We start from the raw sequence: 15500 nt of genomic DNA, 5'->3' as shown, positions 1-15500 counted from the left end.
CAAGTAGTGTCTTCTTTCAAGTATTACTCTTATAAATATAGTTGAAATGATCTCTACTCTCATAATTATTGAAGAACAAAAAATAAACTATAAATCAGTACGAAAGTTAACTGTCCTATTGTTGCGATTTTGTAAACGTTAAATATACAAGTGGTCATTAGACTCTATACAGACAGACAACTGAGAGTGCAGTTTGTGGATTATCTGGGTCCATTAAGCCCTCCCTTCCTTTCTTCTTTCTTTCCTTCACTCCATTCTTCCTCCTGACCTCTCTCTCATCCTCCTTCTTTGTCTTGCCCAGTCTCTCTCCTCTCCATCTCTCTCTCTTATTTGGTTGCTGGAACTGATCAGAAGATATAAGCCATGTGAAGGTAATATCGGAAATCTGTCAATATCTTGGTAGTGCAGAATACAGTTGGTAAGCAAAAGAACAGTAAGACCTAATATAAGATTTTATTGGTGTGTATTCCCATTATTTAATATGCATTTCAGTTACCTAAGTTGACTCCCTCTATTCAGAGTGAATGAATAGATATGAATTGGCATCTATTGCCAGAAAGAAAGGAAAGTATATAGTAGTGTAACAAACAAATATGAAAATGATATATTTTATTTAAAATTTTGTTTTACATTTTAATCCTGAAATTTATCAAGACAAAAAATAAAATGCTGTTAGTAGACAAATCTAACCCGGCCAACCTTCTTAATGTGACAAAAAAAAAAAAAAAGTGGGTATGAGTAGTATTATTTAGATAAGTTACTAAGGAAGTTTTAAAAAATTCTTTAAAGTAACTTAAGAACATATTATCTCTGCAGATGGTGACTGCAGCCATGAAATTAAAAAATGCTTGCTCCTTGGAAGGAAAGTTATGACTAACCTCGACAGCATATTAAAAAGCAGAGACATTACTTTGCCAACAAAGGTCTGTCTAGTCAAAGCTATGGTTTTTCCAGTAGTCACGTATGGATGTGAGAATTGGACTATAAAGAAAGCTGAGCGCCAAAGAATTGATGCTTTTGAACTGTGGTGTTGGAGAAGACTCTTGAGAGTCCCTTGGACTGCCAGGAGATCCAACCAGCCATCCTAAAAGAAATCAGTCCTGAATATTCATTGGAAGGACTGATGCTGAAGCTGAAACTCCAATACTTTGGCCACCTGATGTGAAGAACTGACTCATTGGAAAAGACCCTGATGCTGGGAAAGATTGAAGGCTGGAGGAGAAGGGGATGACAGAGGATGAGATGGTTGGATGGCATCACTGACTCAATGGACATGAGTTTGAGTAAACCCTGGGGGTTGGTGATGGACAGGGAGGCCTGGCATGCTGCAGTCCATGAGGTCGCAAAAAGTTGGACATGACTGAGTGACTGAACTGAACTGAAGAAAATATAGTTTATTATACAATATTCATATATGTATTTCACAAATTTTTCCTCTAAAGCAATTCTTATACATTTATATGACCAGCAATCCTCCTCCTAGTTGCTTACTTAAGAAAAGTGAAAACTTGTGCTTTCATACAAAAATGTGTATTTGAATATTTATGGTGACTTTATTCATAATTACCAAAAACTAGAAACAACTGAAATGGCTTTCAGTTGGTAAATGACGAATGGATAAAGAAACAGTTATAGCCACAAAACAGAACACTGCTTAGCAATTAAAACGAGTGAGTTTCTAATACACTCAACAACAAATAAATTGCAAATGCATTATGCTAAGTGAAAAAGCCAAATTCAAAAGGATAGATATTATATGGTTCCATTTATATGAGAAAAATACAGGGACATAGATTCAATGGAATCTTGATCAGAATCCTGCCACGTTAATTTGTGTGTATCAACAAGCTGATTCTACAGCTTATATGGAGAGGCTAAAGACCCAGCACAGCCAATGTGATACTGAAGGAAAGAAGAAAGAATAACAAAGTCGGAGAACTGACACTATCGGACTTTAAGACTTAACTATAATGCTATGGTAATCAAGACAGTCTGGAATCAGTGATAAAATAGAAAAATAGATCAATGGAACATAATATAGAGCCCAGAAATGGACCCCAGGAATATAGAAAACATCTTCGATGAAGGAGCAAAGGCAATACAATGAGGTGAAGATAGTCTCTTCAACAAATAATTCAGGAGCAAGTTCAAAAAATGAATATAGACACAGACCTTAGACCCTTTACAAAAAATCATAAACCTAAATGTAAAATGTTGAGCTGAAAGACTCCTAGTTGATAACATAGAAAAAAATGTTAATAACCTTGGGTATTACCTTCAGGTGAAAACAAAAAAAAGACACAACTCATGGAAGAAATAATTGATAAACCAGACTTCATTAAAATTAAAACTTCTGCTCCACAAAAGAAAATGTCAAGAGAATGATAGGTAAGACAAGCCACAGTTGGAGAAAATACATGTGAAAAGCACATAAGATAAAAGACTGTGATTCAAAGTATACATCAATACTTAAAACTCAATACTAAGGGAACAAATATTTAACTGAAAAATTAGCTAAAAACTTTACCAGAAAACTCACCAAAGAAGATGTGCAGATGGTAAATAAGCATATGAAAGATACTCTGCATTATATGTCATCAGGCAAATGCAAATTGAAACACTAATAAAATGTTAATAAAATATCACTATTATTATTCAGTCGCTAAGTCGTGTCTGACTCTTTGAGACCCCATGGACTGCAACACACCAGGCTTCCCTGTCCATCACCAACTCCCAGAGCTTGCTCAAGCTTATGTTCATCGAGCTGGTGATGCCATCCAACCATCTCCTTCTCTGTCTGTCCGCTTCTCCTCTTGCCTTCAAACTTTTCCAGCATCAAGGTCTTTTCAAATGAGTCAGTTCTTCGCATGATGTGGCCAAAATATTGGAGCTTTAGTTTCAGCATCAGTCCTTCCAATGAATATTCAGGACTGATTTCCTTTAAGATTGACTAGTTTGATCCCCTTGCAGTCCAAGTGACTCTCAAGAGTCTTCTCCAACACCCCAGTTCAAAAGCATCAATTCTTCAGCTCTCAGCTTTCTTTATGGTCCAACTCTCACATCTATCCATGACTACTGAAAGAACCAAAGCTTTGATTAGATGAACCTTTGTTGACAAAGTTATGTCTGTGCTTTTTATTATGCTGTCTAGGTTAGTAATAGCTTTTCTTTAAAAGAGCAAACGTCTTTTAATTTCAAGGTTGCAGTCATCATCTGCAATGATTTTGGAGCCCCAGAAATAAAGTCTGCTATTGTTTCCATTGTTTCTCCATCTATTTGCCATGAAGTGATGGGGCCAGATGCCATGGTCTTCATTTTTTGAATGTTGAGTTTTAAGCCAGTTTTTTCACTCTCCTCTTTTACCTTCAACAAGAGGCTCTTCAGTTCCTTTTCACTCTCTGTCATAAGGGTGGTGGCACCTGTATATCTGAGGTTACTGATATTTCTCCCAGTGATCTTGATTCCAGCTTGTGCTGCATCCAGCCCAGCATTTCGCATGATGTAGTCTGCATATAGGTTGAATAAGCAGAGTGGCAATATACAGCCTTGATGAACTCATTTCCAAATTTTGAATCGGTCTGTTGTTTCATATCCAGTTCTAACTTTTGCTTCTTGACCTGCATACAGGTTTCTCAGGAGGCAGGTCAGTCGGTCTGGTATTCCCATCTCTTTAAGAATGTTCCGCAGTTTGTTATGATCCATACAGTCAAAAGCCTCAGTGTAGTCAATGAAGCAGAAGTAGATTTTTTTTTTGAATGCCCTTGCTTTTTCTATGATCCAACAGATGTTGACAATTTGATCTCTGCTTCCTCTGCCTTTTCTGAATCCAGTTTTTACATCTGGAAGTTCTTGGTTCACTTAGTATTGATGCCTAGCTTGAAGGATTTTGAGCATTACCGTGCTAGCATGTGAAATGAGCACAGTTATAGGATAGTCTGAATATTCTTTGCTGTTGCCTTCTTTGAGGATGGAATGAAAAGTGACCCTTTCCAGTCCTGTGACCACTGCTGAGTTTTCCAAATTTGCTGATATACTTAACAGCATCATTTGCTGCATGTAAATTAGCCCCAATAAAACTGAATGATAAAAAGAAATAAGGTAATAAAAGAAGACCTTTCTTTCATATATTATTTATAACTTTGAGAATCAAAGACTATCAGAGTTTTTACTTGTTTAATTTTTGGTACTAACTAATAGTGGAGGACAGAGGAATCTGGTGTGCTGCAGTCCATGGGGTTGCAGAGTCAGACACGACTTAGCTATGGAACAACAAAACAAATGTCTGCAATTTCTAAACTGCTTAGTAACCAGTATAAATTATATTTTAAAAAATAAAATATATTTTCTCAGCCAATATAATGGCATAAAATTTAAAAATGAAGCAGGCAAAAATACTGGAGTGAGGTGCCATTCCCTCCCTCTAAGGGATTTTTTCCAACCCAGGAATCACACTTGGGTCTCCCACATTGCAGATAGGTTCTTTACTATCTGAGCCACCAGGGAAGCTCATATAATGGCATAGAACTCAGAATATGGTCTATTTAGCTAAGATCTGAGGAATAAAATGAAAAAGTATTTCAAACATTAATTATAATAAATAAGTGGTTTTGATTTGTCTTCTCCCAAAGATGAATGTTAATGCTTCCCTCTGTGTATCAGCATTATCCCTCAGGGCTTCTGGTCCTGAATACAATTCGTGGCAGTTCTCCCAGGAGAAACCTCCCCAGAGACACAGCAGAAAGAAAAGCTGAGGAAACTACTTTTAGCAGAGCAGGTTGCTGATGCTTTTTCAATACCAAGTATATTCTGAATCAATAATTCTAACTACAACTGTATACCTTGGCAATATGTACATACATTTGTTATCATCACAGCCACTTGATATAATCACTTTGATTCAGTTTTATCTTCCTACCCCTCGTCCAAGGTAAGGACCATTGGCTACACTTTGCTGGAGCAGCCATGAAGAGATACCCCACGGCCAAGGTAAGAGAAACCCAAGAAAGATGGTAGGTGTTGCAAGAGGGCATCAGAGGGCAGACACAATGAAACCATACTCATAGAAAACTAGTCAATCTAATCACACTAGGACCACAGCCTTGTACAACTCAATGAAACTAAGCCATGCCCATGGGGCCACCCAAGATGGGCGGGTCATGGTGGAGAGATCTGACAGAATGTGGTCCACTTGAGAACGGAATGGCAAACCACTTCAGTATTCTTGCCTTGAGAACCCCATGAACAGTATGAAAAGGCAGAATGATAGGATACTGAAATAGAAACTCCCCAGGTCAGTAGGTGCCCAATATGCTACTGGAGATCAGTGGAGAAATAACTCCAGAAAGAATGAAGGGATGGAGCCAAAGCAAAAAGAATACCCAGCTGTGGATGTGACTGGTGATAGAAGCAAGGTCTGATGCTGTAAAGAGCAATATTGCATAGGAACCTGGAATGTCAGGTCCATGAATCAAGGCAAATTGGAAGTGGTCAAACAAGAGATGGCAAGAGTGAATGTCGACATTCTAGGAATCAGCGAACTAAAATGGACTGGAATGGGTGAATTTAACTCAGATGACCATTATATCTACTACTGCGGGCAGGAATCCCTCAGAAGTAATGGAGTAGCCATCATGGTCAACAAGAGTCCGAAATGCAGTACTTGGATGCAATCTCAAAAATGACAGAATGATCTCTGTTTGTTTCCAAGGCAAACCATTCAATATCACAGTAATCCAAGTCTATGCCCCAACCAGTAATGCTGAAGAAGCTGAAGTTGAACGGTTCTATGAAGACCTACTAGACCTTTTAGAACTAACACCCAAAAAAGATGTCCTTTTCATTATAGGGCACTGGAATGCAAAAGTAGGAAGTCAAGAAACACCTGGAAGTAACAGGCAAATTTGACCTTGGAATATGGAATGAAGCAGTGCAAAGACTAATAGAGTTTTGCCAAGAAAATGCACTGGTCATAGCAAACACCCTCTTCCAACAACACAAGAGAAGACTTTATACATGGACATCACCAGATGATCAACACCGAAATCAGATTGATTATATTCTTTGTAGCCAAAGATGGAGAAGCTCTATACAGTCAGCAAAAACAAGACCAGGAGCTGACTGTGGCTCAGACCATGAACTCCTTATTGCCAAATTCAGACTTAAATTGAAGAAAGTAGGGAAAACCACTAGACCATTCAGGTATGACCTAAATCAAATCCCTTATGATTATACAGTGGAAGTGAGAAATAGATTTAAGGGCCTAGATCTGATAGATAGAGTGCCTGATGAACTATGGAATGAGGTTCGTGACATTGTATGGGAGACAGGGATCAAGACCATCCCCATGGAAAAGAAATGCAAAAAAGCAAAATGGCTATCTGGGGAGGCCTTACAAATAGCTGTGAAAAGAAGAGAAGTGAAAAGCAAAGGAGAAAAGGAAAGATATAAACATCTGAATGCAGAGTTCCAAAGAATAGCAAGAAGAGATAAGAAAGCCTTCTTTAGCGATCAGTGCAAAGAAAAGAGGAAAACAACAGAATGGGAAAGACTAGAGATCTCTTCAAGAAAATCAGAGATACCAAGGGAACACTTCATGCAAAGATGGGCTCGATAAAGGACAGAAATGGTATGGACCTAACAGAGGCAGAAGATATTAAGAAGAGATGGCAAGAATACACAGAAGAACTGTACAAAAAAGAGCTTCATGACCCAGATAATCATGATGGTGTGATCACTGACCTAGAGCCAGACATCCTGGAAAGTGAAGTCAAGTGGGCCTTAGAAAGCGTCACTAAGAACAAAGCTAGTGGAGGTGATGGAATTCCAGTTGAGCTATTCCAAATCCTGAAAGATGATGCTGTGAAAGTGCTGCACTCAATATGCCAGCAAATTTGGAAAACTCAGCAGTGGCCACAGGACTGGAAAAGGTCAGTTTTCATTCCAATCTCAAAGAAAGGCAATGCCAAAGAATGCTCAAACTACCGCACAATTGCACTCATCTCACATGCTAGTAAAGTAATGCTCAAAATTCTCCAAGCCAGGCTTCAGCAATATGTGAACCATGAACTTCCTGATGTTCAAGCTGGTTTTAGAAAAGGCAGAGGAACCAGAGATCAAATTTCCAACATCCACTGGATCATGGAAAAAGCAAGAGAGTTCCAGAAAAACACCTATTTCTGCTTTATTGACTATGCCAAAGCCTTTGACTGTGTGGATCACAATAAACTGTGGAAAATCCTGAAAGAGATGGGAATACCAGACCACCTGATCTGCCTCTTGAGAAATTTGTATGCAGGTCAGGAAGCAACAGTTAGAACTGGACATGGAACAACAGACTGGTTCCAAATAGGAAAAGGAGTTTGTCAAGGCTGTATATTGTCACCCTGCTTATTTAACTTATATGCAGAGTACATCATGAGAAACGCTGGACTGGAAGAAACACAAGCTGGAATCAAGATTGCCGGGAGAAATATCAATAACCTCAGATATGCAGATGACACCCCCCTTATGGCAGAAAGTGAAGAGGAACTAAAAAGCTTCTTGATGAAGGTGAAAGTGGAGAGTGAAAAAGTTGGTGTAAAACTCAACATTCAGAAAACGAAGATCATTGCATCCGGTCCCATCACTTCATGGGAAATAGATGGGGAACAGTGGAAACAGTGTCAGACTTTATTTTTCTGGGCTCCAAAATCACTGCAGATGGTGACTGCAGCCATGAAATTAAAAGACGCTTACTCCTTGGAAGGAAAGTTATGACCAACCTAGATAGCATATTCAAAAGCAGAGACTTTACTTTGCTAACAAAGGTTCATCTAGTCAAGGCTATGGTTTTTCCAGTAGTCATGTATGGATGACTGAGCGCCAGCCAGTCTGAGCGCCAAAGAATTGATGCTTTTGAACTGTGGTGTTGGAGAAGACTCTTGAGAGTCCCTTGGACTGCAAGGAGATCCAACCAGTCCATTCTGAAGTAGATTAGCCCTGGGATTTCTTTGGAAGGAATGATAAAGCTGAAACTCCAGTACTTTGGCCACATCATGTGAAGAGTTGACTCATTGGAAAAGACTCTGATGCTGGGAGGGATTCGGGGCAAGAGGAGAAGGGAACAACAGAGGATGAGATGGCTGGATGGCATCACTGACTCGATGGACGTGAGTCTGAGTGAACTCCAGGAGTTGGTGATGGACAGGGAGGCCAGGCCTGCTGCTGTTCATGGGATCGCAAAGAGTTGGACACAATTGAGTGACTGATCTTATCTGATCTGATCTGATAGTTAAAATTGCTAGTATTGTGGGATTTCTCTCAAGTCATAGAGACTCAGTATAAAACCAGTTGAACCCTAGCTTACACTTTCACAGCATCAATGACTTTTTTGTCTAAATGTTGTGGAGCTGTGGTGGCTCCATGATATTTCTTCAGTCTTCTTTTTATTATACTGGATAGTCCTATTTCTGTTGCAGTGAGAAAATTTAAAATGCTTTGATATCATATGTGGCATGTTTTAATTAAGCATATATTGGCTGTATTGTAAATTTCTTCCAATACCATCAAGGGAAAGAATTTCTGAATAAAATCATTTGTGTCTTCCAAAAAATACAGAGAGCTGTGGTTCTGAGATAATGTTTTGTTTTTTTTTTGGGGGGGGGGTTCAAACAGGGCTGGGTCTTTATTTTTTTTATTTTTTATTTTTTTTAAATTTTATTTTATTTTTAAACTTTACATAATTGAGATAATGTTTTTAATTCAATAGATATATCTGTCTTCATTAGTACATTTACATTATAATGTCTGACCAGTTGTCAGGTTTTTTTTTTTTTTTTTAAGGAAGAGCAAAGCCAACTATGTCTTTAATACATGACACCAAAGCCAGTTTCATAAGTGAGCTGAACTAAGTATCACTTAAATGTAGAACAAGTGCTTACAGATTGATGCAGCATATGGCAGCAGGAAAAAAAAAATGCCACTTGGCTCATAGTAAGCATCCAGAGGACAAAGGAGTATGACCAATTCATCAGGCATGAACTAGGGCAGTAGCCACTTATATTAAAAGTAGCACAGGCATGGTTAGACTGAAAATACGCACAATGCTGCATCACATGAGTATCGAAATGGGAGTCTAAAAATGTAAAATATTGACCTTAAATCATGCCCAACAAGGGGCTCCCTTATAAACAATAGCTTACTGGAGATCCTTTTAACTGTTTCACACCATGTTGCTCATGGCTCTGAATGTTGATTTGCAATGGCTCCTAGAGATCCAGATTTTGTTATCCTAAATTGCTCTTATGAACTGTTAAGATGTTGAAAAAATGTTGCAAAGTAACTCATATGTTTATAATCTTAATTTCTATTTTATATTTCCAGACTCATAGTATGTGAGATAATAATTTAGGTCAATTTTTGTTACCTGTTTCAATTTATTCAATAAGAGTGTCTTTATGATGACAATGAAGAAATGAAAACCCATTTTAGGGATGTTTCACACATCTCATTTTTTTATGGTCACTCAGTAAGAAAGTTCTACTGGAGATTCAGAATGCATGTTATAATGACAAAAAATTAAAGTGATAAAAATAACTAGAAATAACCAATGGACTGACTGAAAATATAGTGGAAATTAACCAAAAAAAAAAAAAAAAACACTTTAGTAACATATTCGGAGAAGGCAATGGCACCCCACTCCAGTACTCTTGCCTGGAAAATCCCATGGATGGAGGAGCCTGGTGGGCTGCAGTCCATGGGGTCGCTAAGAGTGGGACACGACTGCGTGACTTCACTTTCACTTTTCACTTTCATGCATTGGAGAAGGAAATGGCAACCCACTCCAGTGTTCTTGCCTGGAGAATCCCAGGGACGGGGGAGTCTGATGGGCTGCCGTTTATGGGGTCCCACAGAGTCAGACACAACTGAAGTGACTTAGCAGTAGCAGTTAGTAACATATTGGTTAATAAATATCAACTTTTGCAACATGCTGATTGAGACCTTTTTTCTTTCAGCTACTTCATAAAAATATCTTATGGTGGTGTATCTTTCACTAAACAGAATGAAAGCTAACAAGGATCATGCTGGGTTATCTTGAATAGTAACACAAGCTGGAATCAAGATTTCCAGGAGAAATATCAATAACCTCAGATATGCAGATGACACCACCCTTATGGCAGAAAGTGAAGAGCAACTAAAAAGCCTCTTGATGAAAGTGAAAGAGGAGGGTGAAAAAGTTGGCTTAAAGCTCAACGTTCAGAAAACGAAGATCATGGCATCCAGTCCCATCACTTCATGGGAAATAGATGGTAAAACAGTGGAAACAGTGTCAGACTTTATTTTTCTGGGCTCTAAAGTCACTGTATATGGTGACTGGCAGCCATGAAATTAAAAGACGCTTACTCCTTGGAAGGAAAGTTATGACCAACCTAGATAGCATATTCAAAAGCAGAGACATTACTTTGCCAACAAAGGTTCGTCTAGTCAAGGTTATGGTTTTTCCTGTGGTCATGTATGGATGTGAGAGTTGGACTGTGAAGAAGGCTGAGCGCCAAAGAATTGATGCTTTTGAACTGTGGTGTTGGAGAAGACTCTTGAGAGTCCCTTGGACTACAAGGAGATCCAACCAGTCCTTTCTGAAGGAGATCAGCCCTGGGATTTCTTTGGAAGGAATGATGCTAAAGCTGAAACTCCAGTACTTTGGCCACCTCATGCAAAGAGTTGACTCATTGGAAAAGACTCTGATGCTGGGAGGGACTGGGTGCAAGAGGAGAAGGGGATGACAGAGGATGAGATGGCTGGATGGCATCACTGACTCGATGGATGTGAGTCTGAGTGAACTCCGGGAGTTGGTGATGGACAGGGAGGCCTGGTGTGCTGCGATTCATGGGGTCGCAAAGAGCTGGCCACGACTGAGCGACTGATCTGATCTGATCTGAACAAAGAATTTACTTGTTGATTTGTGTAAGAGGTGGCATGTTTATACTCTAGCCAAGTTAAAATGAAATAGCTTTTCCAAACTTTATCTAGGATCAGGGTTTCAGGGTTAAAATTTTGTCATATACAACAATTTCTCAGCAAAATCTAATAGTTTATTCAGAACACAACACAGAAGGCATGAGAAAGGACTGAAAACCATCCACTAGGTAAATATTTAAGTAGGAGCCAAGTTTACGTCATCGTGGGTGAGGCATATTTCCACGTGGTTTTGGCAACCTTCAGGTATGATGTAGGCAAAGAATGACCCCCTAGGAGTCCATGTGGAAGTAGTAGCAGTTTTCTTCTGGAGAAAGACAGCAGTGGGGAACCCAAAATGGAGGAAAAGAGAAACTTATCTTTGTGAACTTGGCTAACAGCAAGGCTCCAACTTAGGTCGTGGATGCGGGAACGCTGAAAATAAAACAGAAACCTTGCATTTCAAAGAATTTGGGCAGTTAGAAGGGAGATTGGCAGTTGCCTGCAAAGTGGAGAATAATAAAGGGTGCCAGTGATGAGCTCCAGGCCAGTCTCTCTGTGACAGGTTAATGGGCAAGATGCGATAGGCTGAGTTTATTCTGTACAAAAACTCTGCTTCTATTTGGTGCATAGTCAAGGACATTATGATATAATGAAAAGAGCAGAGACTGTGTAGGCTGAAAACTTGGGCTCAAATTCTGAGTCTTCTATCTACAGATTATGACAAAAGCTGCTGGCTCTTCACCAAAATGTTATCTCTTTTTTTCCCAGACACCCAGTGAGGTTGCATTTCTCAGCTTCTCTCATAATTAATCATATCACACATGACTGGGTTCTAGCTAGTAGAATGACAACAAAAATGATGTTGGTGTGATTTTGACAAAAACAAAGATGCTTAGGAGTTGTCCTCGAGGGTAATTAGGCATTTGCCAGGTGGTCTATCTTAGAGCATGTGCTGTGCACATACTCAAAAAGTAAAAATGGAAGAACCCTCCTGGTTCTCCAGAACTCTGTTCTTATTCAAGAACAAACTGAGTCCATGCTGCTAGTCCTCTTTTCACCATGAAAAGAAAAGAGAGAAGGTTTTTTATGTACTAAAAATGAGCTTCATTAACTAATAAAAGATATTTACAAAATTTCAAGAGTAAGCATCACACTTAATATTTGATGAAAATCAGAAATATTTTTCTCTGCTGTCACTTAATTAAAACACTGTAATGGTGCATTTTGCCAGAGCACTAAGACAATAAATGAAAAACATTTTTAAAACCCTGTAAAAGAGAAATTAAAATATGCCAGACATTGTTTAAGGAAACCATAAAATTATCCAGAATGATAGAAATAATAAAATGAAGAAATGAAGAAATTCATTATAATTCTCAAAAAAACAGTCTTAAACTTAGTGTAATCCAAATCCAAATTCCAACAGGATTTTTGAAGGGATTTGACAGGCTGATTCACAATATCATGTAGGAGGTCTTAACTATAAGAATATCCGAGACATTTTTGACAAAGAAGAAAAAAGTGTATTATGAAAGCATATCTAAACAACTTACAGAAATTAAGCTGGCTAGGATCACAATAGGGCTTCCCTGATATCTCAGTTGGTAAAGAATCTACCTGCAGTGTGCGAGACCTGGGTTTGATCCCTGGGTTGGGAAGATTCCCTGGAGAAGGGATAGGCTACCCACTCCAGTATTTTTGGGCTTCCCTAGTGGTTCAGCTGGTAAAGAATCTGCCTGCAGTGTGGGAGACCTGGGTTTGATCCCTGGATTGGGAAGATCCCCTGGAGAAGGGAAAGGCTACCCACTCCAGTATTCTGGCCTGGAGAATTCCATGGACTGTATAGTCTATGGGGCAAAGATTTAGACACAACTGAGCAACTTAATAAAAAAAAAGAAGAAAAAAAGGGATCACAATAAGAATAGCATATCAATCAATCAAAACAAAGAATCAAGAAACAGACACATTAATGAATGTAGATTTTGTAAATAATCTACACCAACACTAAAGCTGGTGTTTGTAAACCTCTAAGGAAATGATACATTATTCAATAAATAGGGTTGGAGCAGTTGACTATTAATTCTAAAAAATGGTAAAGTTAAGACTCTACCTCACAGAAATCACAAAATGGTTCTAAATTAATTCAACATATAAGTCTAAGGAGAAGGAAATGGCAACCCACTCCAGTACTCTTGCCTGGAAAATCCCATGGATAGAAAAGCCCCGGTAGGCTATAGTCCATGGGGTCACAAAGAGTTGGACACAACTGAGTGACTTCACTTTAACTTCCACTTTCATAAGTCTAAGGCAAATTTTAAGATAATTATGAGTAATATATCTATAAGCCTTGAATAAGTGATATCATCACTTAAAAACAAAATATTAAAGATGTAATAAATTTGACTACATCAAAATTAAGGCCTTACTATGATAAATGTGACCGTAAAATTTTTAAACCAAACAATAGAAAAGGGAAATAAATTTGAAATCTCTATCACAAGAAAATAGTTAATGTCCAGCCATATAAAAACACAACTCTTACAAATTAAAATTTTAATGCTCTACAAAAATAAGGAAAGAATATAAATTGGCGATTCCAACAGGGAAGACCAAACAGCCAGTAAACAAGACACGCAGCCTCATGGGTCAGGGAGGAAATGGGAATTAAAGCAACCACGTGATGCCATTTTTTAAAAAACAATCTAATTAGGGGGAAAATGCTATAGTATCAAAAGCTATTGAGCCTAAAGGTGAAAAGAACTCTCCAAAGCTTCTAGTAGTAAATTGGTGCCATCACTTGGGAAAGCAATTTTGTTAGATTTGTTTTTTAATTAGAGGATAATTGCTTTACAATGTTGTGTTTGTTTCTGCTGTATAACAACAAGAATCGGCTATATGCATACATATATCCCCTCCCTCCTACATTTACAACCTCATCCCACTCCTCCAGGTCATCACAGAGCACCAGGCTGAGCTCCCTGTGCTATGCAGCAGCTTCCCACTGGCTATCTACTCCACTCATGGTAGTGTCTACATGCCAGTGCTATTCTTCCAGTTTGTTCCACCATCCTCTTCTCTGCTGTGTCCACAAGTCCATTCTCTATGTCCGTGTCTCTATTCCTGCCCTGCAAATAGGTTCATTGGTACCATTTTTCCAGACTCCATATGTACGCATTAATATACAATATTTGTGCTCACTTTCTGACTTACTTCATTCTATATGACAGATTCTGGGTTCATCCACATCACTGAAAATGACCCAATTTCATTCCTTTTTTTGACCAATATTCATATATATATACATACAAACACAAGAACTTCTTGAAGCACATCTCCTACGTCTTGCCACTTCCAGCCCTAGAGATCTCTAGAGAACCATTCTAGTAGTGTGCCTAGAGAGACATGTATGAGGTATTGTTGCAATTTTAAGTAGTTAAAATTGCTTGTTTAAAGAAAGAGAAATAAGCATATATATCAACAAAATGATTATACTCCAACATATTATATCCTTTTTCTGAACTTTTAGCATCTTATGGGAAAATGTTATTTGGATATGGAAATATACATTAGCATTTATGTCTTTAAAAAATAATACTATGTACCATTTTTGTATAGAGACATTTGTTTATGCAAATATACAGAAAGGCCTCATAGCGTATATGATATTCATTGATAGTAATGGCTACTTGAGCACTTCCCTGGTGGTCTAGTGGTTAAGAATCCACCATGCAAGGCAGGGGGCTGGATTCAATCCCTAGCCAAGGAACTAAGATCCCACAAGCTGTGGAGCAGCTAAGCCTGTGGGTGGCAACTGCTGAGCCCGCTCTCCAGAGACCAAGTGCCACTGCTAGGGAGTCTGTGCCCCACATGAATGATCCTGCATGACAATGCAGACCTGATGCAGCCAAATAAATAATAATGGTCACCAGAAGGGAAGGGCCTGGACATTAAATGTGATGGTGAAGTAAGACTTGGGGTTAGCATAATATTTTTGCATATATGACAATGAGAATACATTTATGCATTCATTATTAAATGTGTAATATAATAAAACTTAAAAATATTTTGGCATGTTTAGACTCCGCTGGAATGGGTTTCAGGAGCTATCTATATCCAGCAGCTTAGTGTGGCAGACAGAATAATGGTCCCCCCCAAAATGTGCATGTCCTAATCCTTGGAACATGCGCATATGTCACCTCACATTGAAATGGAGACTTTACTGATGTGTTAAAGACCTTGAGTTGTGAAATTATCCTGGAATATCTGGGCGGATCCAATGCCGTCACAAAGGTCCTTATAAGAGGGAGGCAGCAGGGTCAATCAAAAGCTGATGTGACAATGGAAGCAGAGAAAGAGAGATTGGGTGATACCACATTGACTGCAGGCTTTGAAGATGGAGGAAGGGACCACAAGCCAAGGATTGCAGGTGGCCGAGCCTGGTGGGCTACAGTCCATGGGGTCATAAGAGGTGGACACAACTTAGTGACAATCCAAAAGCTAGAAAAGAAAAGCAACCCGATTCTCCCTCAGAATCTCCAGGGGGAACGCAGACCTGCTGATCCGTT

The sequence above is a fragment of the Bos taurus genome, chromosome 16 (genome assembly GCF_002263795.3).
Source record: "Bos taurus isolate L1 Dominette 01449 registration number 42190680 breed Hereford chromosome 16, ARS-UCD2.0, whole genome shotgun sequence".
In the NCBI taxonomy this organism is placed as follows: domain Eukaryota; kingdom Metazoa; phylum Chordata; class Mammalia; order Artiodactyla; family Bovidae; genus Bos; species Bos taurus.
Note: the sequence above shows the minus strand (reverse complement) of the source record.